This window comes from Lycorma delicatula, chromosome 4 (genome assembly GCF_047948215.1).
Source record: "Lycorma delicatula isolate Av1 chromosome 4, ASM4794821v1, whole genome shotgun sequence".
In the NCBI taxonomy this organism is placed as follows: domain Eukaryota; kingdom Metazoa; phylum Arthropoda; class Insecta; order Hemiptera; family Fulgoridae; genus Lycorma; species Lycorma delicatula.
Window position 1 is genome coordinate 145501923 of NC_134458.1, and position 13275 is coordinate 145515197.

Below are 13275 nucleotides of genomic sequence, written 5' to 3' on the forward strand. Positions count from 1 at the left end.
ACAACCCAATAAAAAGACTTAAATAACACTTGTTATAAAGCACTTATATAAAAAATATTTTATTGAATTCAGTTCTTTAAAAAATAAAATACGAACGTTAAAAAGAAAAGCGCTCTTCATCTTAGAAAAGTCTACACAGGATCAATATCAACTTAAGTGATGCTATTAAAAAAACCATTAAAAAATTATTACTTCTCCAATAAAATGTTTAATTTTATTCAATGAAAATTGGATTAAATTAGAAAAATAAGTAAAAATAATAATAATAAATAATAATAAGATAGTGTAGTGTAATAAAAGATTCATAAAGATTTAATTAATAAAAGAAACAGACTTTTTTTATCTGTATTTAAATACTATAAATTCTACAATTATATTTACGAATTTTGTTTTGAAACTAGCCTTTCAGGTTATTTATTGACTTAGTTCTAACATGATTATATCATACCAGTAAAGATCATTTCTAATTTCATCTACAATTTTAAACTGGAATTCATATTACAGAGTACTAGTAGTAGATAGATAAGAAGTTGATAGATCAACTTAAAAGTACATAAAAAGTATCCTTTAGGGAAAATAAAATCGGAGCATTAACTGAATTATAAATGACATAATATTGTATTTTTCAATGATCAGTGTTAAATGAGTTATCCCTGAGTTAGTTCTTCACTGGCATTGTACCACTCTCTTAAGCAAAACTTTGGTTGGATTCTTGAAAGGTGTTGACCAATGAAACTAACTGACCGCACTTTTAAAATCAATTCAAAGAGTAATTTTTAACTCGTAATAATGTTTTAAAGTAAATGTACATTACTTTTATTTTGTAAATATAATAGATTTTTACAATGAATTTATGTACATACATATTTTGGAGCACATGTTATGGTCAATGTTTTCTGTTTAAGCCTAGTAGACCAATTAATAACGTGATAAACGTAAAGAAAATACCAAAAAAATAATCAAAATAATGACCAGGAATGTAATATTTTAGTCTGTTTAATTGAGATTTTTACTTTCCTGTCGAATATAGCTAGAATGGGAAAGTATGATGATTATGTCGAAAATGGGATATCGGGTTTTTGCAAATCTTTACGTTTTAGGGTCCAACTAGCTTGTCTAGACAAAAAAAAAAACATATGTTTGTATGTTCATACGTATGTTCGCACATACTTATGTACGTATGTGTGTAGACATACACACACGTTTGTATGTGTGTAAACATTGCTTTTGGCCTTATATGTCAGGATTGACTCAATAGAGTTTCTTCAAATTGGACTCAAATATTTCTATATATGGGGCATTGATCATATTTCTTTTAAAAATCTGTCAAGGGATTTGGGAATATCGCAAAAAAACGATTTCGATTTTCTTCAAAAGCATTAAAAAAAAAAACTATTAAAACGTATCTGTTACCTACAATTCTTACGTAAATAATCAAAATTGACTTTTTTCAAAAAACAACCCCCTCTTAAAATTGAAATATATGTTTTCTTTTTGTTCTTTTGTTCTATCTTACCTCAGTTTAAATAGTTTTCAAACATTTTTTGAAAGTTTGTACTTCATATGTAAAGCGTCTCGAGTAGTGTTTACATTTTTATTACATTACAGACCCCGGTCCTAAAATTCAGAAAAATTTTTTAATTTCTTTTTTAAAAATTTATTTAATTTTCTTTTTCTTATATTAGTCTTTATTGGGTGTTAAGATTTAGAGAAGATGTTTCATAAAAAAATATATTTAATATTTTTATAAAAGTCATTTTAAAATTTATTTCCCACCTCTAAAAAATACATATTCTGTTGTTTTTTTTTTTTTGTTTGTTTGTTTTTGACTAGCAACTCTAAATTTTTATTATGAATAACTGGAAAAGTCATTTACACTTGTCCCGCTTTTTTTATTTTGAGAATTTAAATATGTTATAAAAATACAATTATTTTAAATTCTTAAACTGTAATTCTAAAATTACAGTAAATTAAAAAAAAAAAATACTTAATACATAATATAAATATAATTATTTAATTTTACTTTAATCCACAACTTAACTAAAAATAAACATTGCTTTTGTGAAAATTCATTATCTCAAAATACTAGAACTACATATGCCGATTATTACTAGTCAACACAGAATTTGTATCTAACATGTAACACTACTCTTCTCTCACTTTAACTCGGTTGCTGATTTTCAGATAAGCTATTAAAACTGTTACCTCGTAAAAGTTTTACGTAAATAGTAATTTGTAAATTTTTTTTATAATAAACCCATTTTGATCAACTATTGGTTACAGTTAAGAATAGTTTATATATTGTTACTTTTAAACAATATGCATACATACTTAATAAAGAAAAAAAAATAAATATATATATAAACACACACACACACACACACACACACACACACACACACACACACACACACACACACACACACACACACACTACCATGAGAAGTAGACACGTAAAAGCATGTCTGTAAGATGTCCTTACAGACATCTGTTGTTACCTACTACAGAGCTTAAACTTATTCTAACTAGCTTCACTTTCCTATACTGTGAATTGTATTTCACAGAGTTATTGGTGTTTTGCTATATTTTCATCAATTCTTTATATTACAAAAGTGACTTTTCGTTTTTATTTGCTACAACATGGATTCTGCTAAAGTTCGTAAATGTTCAAATTATACAGAAAATTTTTGTTGTCTTTGGAAAATTTACCCCTAAATCTCAAAGGAAAACTATTTGTGAATTGATAAAAACAGTTTATAAATTTTATTTTGATTGTACATTCGGGGATCAAGATAAAATCTGGGCACCTAATGGTACTTTCATATCGTGCTCAGTAACTCTTAACCGAATGGTTGAAGGGAATACGACCAGCATGCCATTTGCTGTACCCATGGTTTGGTGTGAACCTAAAGACCACTTCACCGACTGCTACTTGTATTTGACAATATATTTGGATTTTCATTCAAAAACAGAAAGTTCATTAAATATGCAGATGTATCCTAAAGCCGATACCACACGGAGAGTAGTTACTTGTACCTGTACCACCATCTAATCCGACATTGCTAGAAGAATAATCTAAAAATGAAGCAGATGATGTGGAGGATGTTGAAGAATTTCTTCTTGTATTTGATGAGAAATCACCTCATTTAATTTAACAATATGAGCTTAATGATTTAGTTCGCGATTTAAAGTTATCAAAGCAGCAAGCTGAACTTTTGGGGTCTAGACTGCATCAGTGTAATCTTTTAATGGAAAAAACAGGTTACTACATTTACAACATGAAATACCACTCTTTCAATTTATTTTAGTATGAAAAATTCATTGTGCGTTTGTACTGATGTTGATGGCCTGATGAAAGAGCTTGAAATTTACCATACTCCTGAAGAATTGCGTCTTTTTATTGACTCTTTAAAGTTAGCATGAAGGTAGTTTTTTTATTGCATAACTGTAACAAACAGCCATCCATTCCATTAGCTCATGCAGTCGACATGATTAAACATATGAAACTATGGCATCAGTATTAGAAGCAATAAAATATAAAGAGTGTATGCGGTAATTTTGCAGTAATCTGAAAGTTGTTGCGTTCCTTGTTGGTTTACAGGGTGGGTTTACGAAATATTGTTTTCTTTGTCCTTGAGATAGTCGTGATACGAAATTCATTACTAAGTAGAGAACTGGCCATTGCGACAGAACTTTGTTGGTGGTGAAAAAAATTTAAAGCATTTATCATCAACTGAGAGCGGTGAGACGGCAATCTCCTTTACGGTAACAATAATGTTTATATACTCATATTAGGAAATTTAATTTCCAGAATTATTGATTATATACTATTTCAAAACTATGATATAAATGTTGAAATCTATTGTTTAATTAGTGATAATCATTAATATAAGATTTAAAGTAAAGATCGTTAAAAATGTCTAAAAGAAGTTTACTGCTGAAAGGTATATTTGGTGCTTTCTAAGAATGAATAATCGAATGTAAAAAGGCACTTATTGGTATCTTTACAGATGTATGTTTATGTATTTATTACCGATTTTAACTTTCAAAATTAATAAAATTAAAATGTTTACCTCTATAAATAATTACAAATATGAAAATAATGGAAAGAGATAAACTAAAATAAAAAAAAAACGTTAAAGCGAAAAATATGTTAATCATAGAAAAAAGAAAACTTTTAAGCATTATTAATAAATAAAAAGTTTAAAAGTTTGAAATAAATTAGTTAAAAGAAAAACTAAATTATATATAAAAAAAATTTGAAACTCCGGAAAAGAAAAGGGATATTAACAAAAAAGAATATAGAAAAAAAATACAACAGCGTTCAAACAAAAGATCACAAAGTTTACAAAGAGTTAAAACAGTTAAAATCTACATTCAACGAAAAATAAAGTAATACGTTGTATAAAAGAAGAACTTACAAGAATACAGGTTTAAAAAAAATAAAATAATTTACAAAAAATTAAATTAAAAAAAGTTAACCGAAAATATGCCTCTAACAAAACATTCTTCAAAAATTACAAAGAAACAAATTTAAAAAAAAAAATTGTTAAACCGAGGAGCAGTAGATTAAAAATTTCAAAAGAAAACATCAAAGAAAATTAAAAATACATTACACTGGAATGGTTGCTGTGCACTGGAATTGTGGAAGTGTAACCACGAAACTTTCTTAATTATTATTATGTTTTTTTATTTTATTATTTTATAAGAAACGGGTATTGCAATAAGTGGAATCTATCTATATAAATAAAAGATAATCTTCGTCATGCTTTTCTCACGGGCAATTATACGTTGCATGCTCCCGTGTGGGAAAACCAAGCGATTTGTTTATATATGCACCAAATGGAATCACCAAAAATATATCCCAGAGCAATCCCATTGCAGTGATTGAATTTTATGAAATACAATTAATACTGAATTGCTGTTGTACATATCATCATTATTTTTGTAATATAATGTGTCAAATATAATAAACAATTTAAGCATTTCCGGGTCTACTAGTAGTTTATAAAAGGTGTTGAAAATGACCTTCTCCAATAAGAATACAACACTCACTGCATACGTTTCAATTTGTTTTCAAACACTTTAACCAGCTGATATACTGGATGTTTCGTACGTATGCCGTTATTGCGGTTTTTAGTTTAATCAATCGTGCTTGGTCTATTGCGACACACTTCTTGTTTCGCTACCTCCTTATAAAAAGTAATATTAAGACTCAGGTCCGGCGATCGGGTGCAGGCCACAAACCCTTTCGAAATGATTTGTTTACCAGATATTTCGTTAAAACGTCATTGACCTGTTATCTGTGAGCGCTGTAGCGCCATCCTGTTGGAACCAACCGCATGATTGATTTCCACTTTCGTTAACTGAAAAATTAAATTTGTTAAAATAGCACAATAACGATCTCTATTAACTGTATTTTCAAAAATAAATTGGATCCATAATGAGCGTTCTACTCATCCGACCCAGACTCCCAATTTTCGCTACGTGTAAAGATTGTGTAATTCATGGGAGTTAGTTGTCGACCACAGTCGCGTATTTTGAGAATTAATATACCCTCCCAGATAAAACCACGCTTCATCTGTAAAAAATTGTAACGTCGATGATACTACGGAATTTTGGTCAATAAAACCTTTAAACGACAGAAAATAATTTAGTATTTTGGCATGATCTGTAGGTTTCAGTTCTTGAAAATTCACTACTTCATCGGGGAAAAGTTTCAGTTCTTTTCTTACAGGTTTATGTGCGGTAGCAAGTCCGGTATCTTACTGCTGTGTTAACTTATGCAATGACTTTGATGGACTTCAGGCTTTAGAACCCGAAATATCAAGCAAGTTCTGTTTGTTTAACTTAGATGAGCGGTTAAAAGTTTCTTTTAGCTAATAGTTTTTTTCTAGTTCAGTAGAAAAAAATTATAATTCACAAATCATACGTACATAGTTAGCATTTCCTTTTGTAACACATGTCATTCTTTGTAACAAAGAAAATAACTTACCGCAATCAAACGTTGCTGATATCCCTGAAAATATAAAACTAAATTTTTCAAAAAGGAATTTAATAAATAATCTAATTTATTCTGTTTTAGGAAATCATTCATTTGGGTATTTTATTTTGTATTAATTTTATTCTTAATCTAACGAAGTACGTCACGTATTTTTTGCTCAAATATTCTACACTACAATTTTGCAAAGTTTTATTCTCTACTTTTTTATCAACTCAACAACTAATTTTATACAAATAAATCAAATCAACACAAAGGTTATTTTGAAATTTTTAAAGTGATTTTTCTAAGTATTCCTTTAAAAAAGATTATTCAATAACAAGAATTAAAAATATTGTCTTTAGTAAAAACTGGAAATTAAATTTTCAATAATTAAAGTTTAAATTAACTGTATTACGTTCATGATACTCCAATTTTCTTTTACACCAACTATGTTTGCTATTCTCTTTTACCTTACCTTCTTTATGTCTTTTACTGATGTTATTAGCTCTATTTTAATTACTTCTACTTTCGTGATACGTCCCAGGTAGTTGTTGATCTTTCTGTTCTAAATTAATTATGATTAAGCTTCTACTTTAGTTTACTCGTTCTCATTACTTTTTTATTTTTCATTCTATACTTTCTTTTTAATTTTTTTTTCGCCTTCCTCTGCACTACATTCAAACGCATCAAACTTTTCTTTTTAATTTTATATATAACTGGGCATGATAGCGGTTATGTAGAACTTTATATACAATACTTAAACTAGCAAATATTTAAGAATATAAAATGACCTAAACGAAAGTTACTCGGACTGGAAGGAGACACCTCATGGTTACCTTGGATTTGAGAACTTGACAATTGGGCGTTATTTCAAGGTTATCACGACATTTTCAAATGGAATTGCCTATTTTTTACCACACCAATGAAAAGAGCGGAAAATTTTAGATTGGAATATGTGGTCACACAAATGACAATCAGTTTCTTGAATATGAAAAATAATGACTAAATTATTGTAATTTGAAGGGTATATGCTTAAATACTATGAAATATAGAATATCTAAATATCATAAGATGATATTTAGGTAGATTTAAATTCTGCCATTGCAAAAATTTGCAAAAGATTAATTTTATTAATCTTATTCAAAAAAATCGGGTATTATATTCGGGAGTTATAACGCCATTGATTACGGTGTTGCATATTAAAACGTTGGTTTTTCTGATAAAAATTGTTCTTGCATTTATTTTATTTTAACAGATTTATAAAACGATGCATATCCGGAAAAATTTCAGTAAGATCTAATGATTTGGATATCAACAATGTAAAATTGGTTCTTATTTACGTCCTTAGTTGGATGAAAAAGAAAACTACTGCGAAAAATATTAATGACCTAATTAAAAAAAAAAAAAAATTAACAGTTAATTTTGTTCACTAAAATCTAGTGAAATTTTATTTTATTTTTCATTGCAATCACAGACATATTAATTTATTAGTAGAAAGTTGAAGGATCAAAGTTAATCCATCTAAATCTGTTGAAGGAAATTCTATATTTGAGAAGGACTTTCTATATTTATATTTGTATTAACACTTAAACTGGTATCAAAAGGTCGAAAGTACCTTATTACGGAATCTATTTTTAGAAAATTTCCATTAGGAAATTAGAATTTTTTAGTCCTATGGAATTTTATTTTTATCTCAAAAAATACGTTATCATTAAGTTTTAAAGTTATTTAAAATAAATTACAATGTGGGGGTCTATAGGTTATACTACTGTAAACTAAACAACTTTTTATTCTTAAATTTTTTTTAATTACGTGAATAAATAAACTGCTTTTAATCAATTTTTTTAAAGAATTTAAACTAAATAATTTTGTGATTTAACTCAATATTTTTAATCAGCTTTCTATTAATAAAGGAGATCTATTCACTAAATATGTTGAATACAATTTAATTATGAAACTTCGTAAGTCGTATTTAACATTCTATATGCATAAAATAATGTGTTAATTATAAAGGCTTAGCTTGTTATACTTTTAAATAATAACCTATACAAATATTATAATTAACTTGCTTTACATTTGCATTATTTATGAAGTTGTAACTAACCTAGTAATTTTATATACTGTTACTGCTTGTTAATTTATAATATTGGCTAGTTAAATTATAGTTGAATTCACGGTATTCAAATCTACTTCCTTTCAATGTTAAACTGGACTTAAACTAACTGTTAAACTATAAACTGTATTGCCTTCAGTTTGTTGTAATGTAATATAACGGATGTGATGATTTAATAACTTAAAATTCATCCTTATAAAAGACGGTTTGTATTACAAAAGTATAAGACTGCTTATTAATACAAAAGTGATACCTTGTGATACATTATCATTATTCCACAATTTCACAGCTTTTACTTTTGCCGGTGACATTCCTTAAACTCGGAGTAATTTATACCAACGAGATTAGGCTTGCTATTGTTGACCAAGTGCCTTCCGGGCAACATGGCAGGTGTCAATTATCATGCTCCTTTGCATTAGCGCGTGGGACTTCCACTGGATCTTCAGTTTTTCAAGACTGTTGTGGCAAATTAGATGGTATTATTCCCTACGCAGATATAATTATTGGGATTATATAAACTTTTTGATTCCCCATTTCTTTAATTTCAAAACCAAGATCTGTATATTTCTGCAGCTTCTCATTGTGTTTAGTGTTGATGTTACTTGATGGGATGGCTACGTCTATTAGGTAAGTTACTTTTTCCATTTTATCAACTAGTACTATATCTGGCTATTACAGTTTACTGTTACAATTCCCTGTTTCCTGAAACTTTTGCGTTGTTCTCCAGAAAGGAGGCTGGCTCATAAGTAGAGTAGGGCCCTTTTCAAAACTCTTATTATTATAATTTTTATAGCCATTAACGATGGCTTGATAGAACGGGCGTTGCCTGCTGTGGAAGTAATCCCGTAAGTTTTCGTTCTGGCCGTAGCATAGATTTTTAATATGGAGTACTCCTCTTCCACCTTCCTTTCTCGGGAGCGTGAATCTTTCTTTTGAGAGTGGATGCAGTTAGAACCTTTCTTGGTAGAATATTTTTTTAGTGAGTCTGTTCAACTCGTCTAACTCTGTATCACTGTATTTTATTATACCTATCGCTTACGTGAGTACTGGCACTGCATATGTGTTTACTGCCTTCACTTTATTTCCCCCATTAAGTTCCGATTTAAAAATTAATTTTAATTTCTTTTCATACGTTTTCTTAAGTTTTCCTTAATGGATGTGTGCTCCAATTTTATCGTTGCTCGCATCCTAGATACTTGTACATGTCCTCTTCTTTCATTGCTTCTACACTACCCTGGGTCTGCAGGTCGTAATTCTGCGCCTGGTGGAATTTTCCCTTTACCAATGGCATTTATCTTGCATTTACTTATTCCTAGCTCCATTTTAATGTCTTCGCTGAACATTTCGACAAGTTTGAGTTGCTGCAGCTGATGTTCAGTCCCTCCATAAATCTTTAAATCGTCCATATAGAATAGGTGTGCCATTTATCTCTGCTCGCGATTTTATATTATAACCGTATCTCGCCTCCTTTAGCATGCTTGAAAGCGGGTTGATAGCCATACAGAACCAGAGCGAGCTTAGAGCGTCTCCTTGAAATATTTCTCTACTTACATTTATGGGTCCGGTTTGTATTTTTCTTGTTCCACTGTTTGCAATTAGTATCGTGCTCCAAGCACTCAATGCGTACCTCAAGAACCTAATCGTCTTTTCATCAACACGATAGGTTTCTAAGATCTTCGGCAGCCATGAGTGCGGCACACTATCGAATACCTTTTTATAGTCTATATAGGCCATCCACAGATTTCTTTTAGTGTATCGGGCTTGTTGCGTGGTTACCGTATCTGATTATTTGTTTTTTGCTCCCCCTTGCGGCTTTTGCATATCCCTTCTGCTCCAAATGGACTTGGTTGGTTTCCAGATGCTTGTATATTTTGTTGGCTTAAAATAAACTTCTAATTATTATTATTATTATTATTATTATATTAAAATGTCTCGGAAATGTTGCATATCCTGAATTTCAGTATGAGGGGCCATTGGGGCATACCCTCATTCAGTGCTGTGATACATTTAACACAGTTCATTCTATCCTGTACGTCTGCAGAATTACTGATTTTTGGGCTTTTGGAATTATTATTTTAGTATCCAGACCAACCTTATCTATGTATTTCTTTAAATTTTTGTTAATTAATCCATTTGCTGTATTACAAATTATAATAATAATAATTGTTATAATATTATTATAGTTATAACATTATTTAATCATTATATATAATGATATAATTACTTTATTTATTTTTAATAATTTGATTAATTATTATTTTAGAATATTTATGTATTATTTTCAATTTATAAATGTTTGTAGTTTGTAGTTTAATTAAGTAGATTCTTAAAAAAATGTAAATACCAAGAGTTGGCGTATTTTATTGCTTAGTCACTTTAATGCCGATCTTCGTGGTCGAGTCGTAGCGTCTCGGGTCTTTCACGCGGAGGTCACAGGTTCGAATCCCAGTCAAGCATGGCATTTTTCATATGCTACAAATTTTAATTTTCACATTCCCACGTGCAAGCTTCTTTGTAAGGTTCTTTGGTGAATTAATTTATCAGTTAAAAAAAAAAGTTAACTTGTATAATTTCAGTACATTACTAAAATTTGTCTACAAAAAATGATAAAAAACTAAAGGAAAATAACAATTTTTTGATTACTTTTTAAATACATACGATTTTTGATACTTTTTCCTTATGTGAATTTTGCAATCGTTTAACTAGTAAACAATAAGGAACCTCCTCCCACGGCCCAATGAGATGAGAATGATATGTTAATGAGGTGTAGTCTTCTGTAGATTCACGTCGACAATTCCTAACACGTGTGGTTAAATGAACCCAAACCACCAGAGTGTAAAAAAAAATTAACGGAAAGACGGGTTCGCATCGGCTGGGTTCATTGTGGAGCGTACATAAGAGAACCGGAAGAAAGATGTTTTAGATGTTGGTCTTTCGGCCACGTCTCTGCGACCTGCAAGGGTGTGGACCGTTCGCAACTGTGCTACGGGTGTGGAAAAGCGGGTCATCACAGAGCACAATGTAAAGACCTGACAACGTGCATGCTATGTGGTAAGGAGGGCCACAGGACCGGTCGGTGTACTGTTGCAAAATAAGATTTCTACAAATCAATTGCAATAGGAGCCGACAGTCATTGGCTTTATCGTGGGACACCGCTTTGACGGAGCGCTCAGACATCATTTTTGTGTCGGAACCTCCTTATGATCTTACTACTGGAACAGGATGGCTAGTGGATGCGACAACGACAGCAGCTATTGGTTTTCCGGTGTCTGGGATCCCTATAATTAGCAGTGGCAGCAGTGACGGTTTTATATGGGCCGACCACGGTGAAATCGTGGTATTTTCTTGCTACAATTCTCCAAATGCGGGAATAGATAATTTTGTAGTATTCCTAGAAAATCTTGCAGGAGAGGTTATGAGGCATAGAGGTCGTAAAGTCTTAATCGCTGGAGACTTTAACGCCAAAAGTCCCGAATTTGCGGGAACTGTAAACAGTCTAAGAGGGCGTCACCTGAGTGAGTATGTTAATACACTAGGGCTGACTTGTATAAACGGTGAAGATATGACGTTCCGTAGACGAATGTCTTGTTCAGCAATAGATTTAGTCTTTACAACGAGTACTGATATTAACGACTTCTTTGATTGGAGGATTATAAATAGAGTTTATCGAACCATCTATTTATAGCATTTGAGTCCCGATCCAGGGAAATTTGTGTAATGTCGGGAAGGCTGATCGTCTCCAAAAAAGGATGCTTACGGTTTAGGGACAGAATAATCCTAAGACTTGCTGGCGATATGTCCCCCGAAGACTTTGTGGAACAAGTTCAAGAGGAATGCGGAAAAGCGGGGGTCTTAGTTTATCCCCGGAGGCAGCAACATGCTTCCTGGTGGTCGCCTGATTTGGAACAACTACGGAAGGCAGCATGGAAAGCAAGAAGAGCCTACCAAAGATCGGGTAGGCAGAATGCTAGATTAAGGGATGCTGCGCGTGAGGTATACGTGGAAGCAAGGAATGCATATAATGCATCAATTAAAAGGGCTAAAGCCAGTTGCTGGAAGCGACTGTGTCAAGATATAGATGCTGATCCATGGGGCAGGGGTTTTAAAATTGTTACCAACAAGTTAGGGAAGAGATTACCTGCCTTAACAGACGATAAAATCCATCGTGTTGTTAAGGAATTATTTCCTCAGCAAGCGGATCCTATTCGGGAAGAGATTGTGGATAATAGCTTTGAACTTCTTGACGCTAGTGAGCTATTAATGGCGGTGAAAAGACTGAAGCAACATAAGGGACTCGGGCCAGATGGCATTCCAGCCGAGATAATCAGAATATTAGCAGAGAGGATGCCTGCAGAGCTTCTTAATATCATGAATAAGATCCTGACAGATAGTTGTATTCCAATGCAATGGAAAGAGTCCAGGTTGGCCCTTATCAAGAAACCGGGGACCGATGACTTACAAGTAGCATATAGACCTATATGCATGAATAACATCTGCAAACTCCTAGAGAGATTGTTGGAATTGCGGCTGAAAAATGCGATTGAAGAACATGGTGGCCTTTCTAACGCACAATTTGGTTTCCGTAAGGGGCGTTCAACGGTGGGTGCTGTTAAGACAGTTATGCGTCTGGTGGACGAAGCGGCATCGGGTACTTGGCGCACCAGGAAGATACCAATTGTGATATTGCTTGATGTGAGCAATGCTTTTAATTCGCTGAAATGGGATGCGATCCTACAAGCGTTGAGAGATAAGGATATTCCTGGATACCTAAGAAGAATTATCCAGAATTACCTGCAGGATAGGTTTGTTGTTTGTCACCAGGGTAGATCCTGCTTCCGCTTCAAAGTGACGTGTGGAGTGCCTCAAGGCTCTGTCTTGGGGCCACTCCTTTGGAATCTGGTCTATGACGGAATTCTCGGGCTGAGTTATCCTCTGGGTGTTTTCCCAGTGGCTTTTGCTGACGACCTGGCCTTGGTTGTTACTGGAAAAACTGAAGTAGAGGTATCGGAGAAGGCAAACGCAGCGATACGAATGGCAGTAGTCTGGATGTCTACTAAAGGCTTAAAACTTTCGCATGGTAAAACAAAATACGTAGTCATGACAGGTCGTAGGAGAATATCTGACATCCTAATTCGAATAGGGGGTAATCTTGTCCAGCAACAGACTTCAGCCAAATATT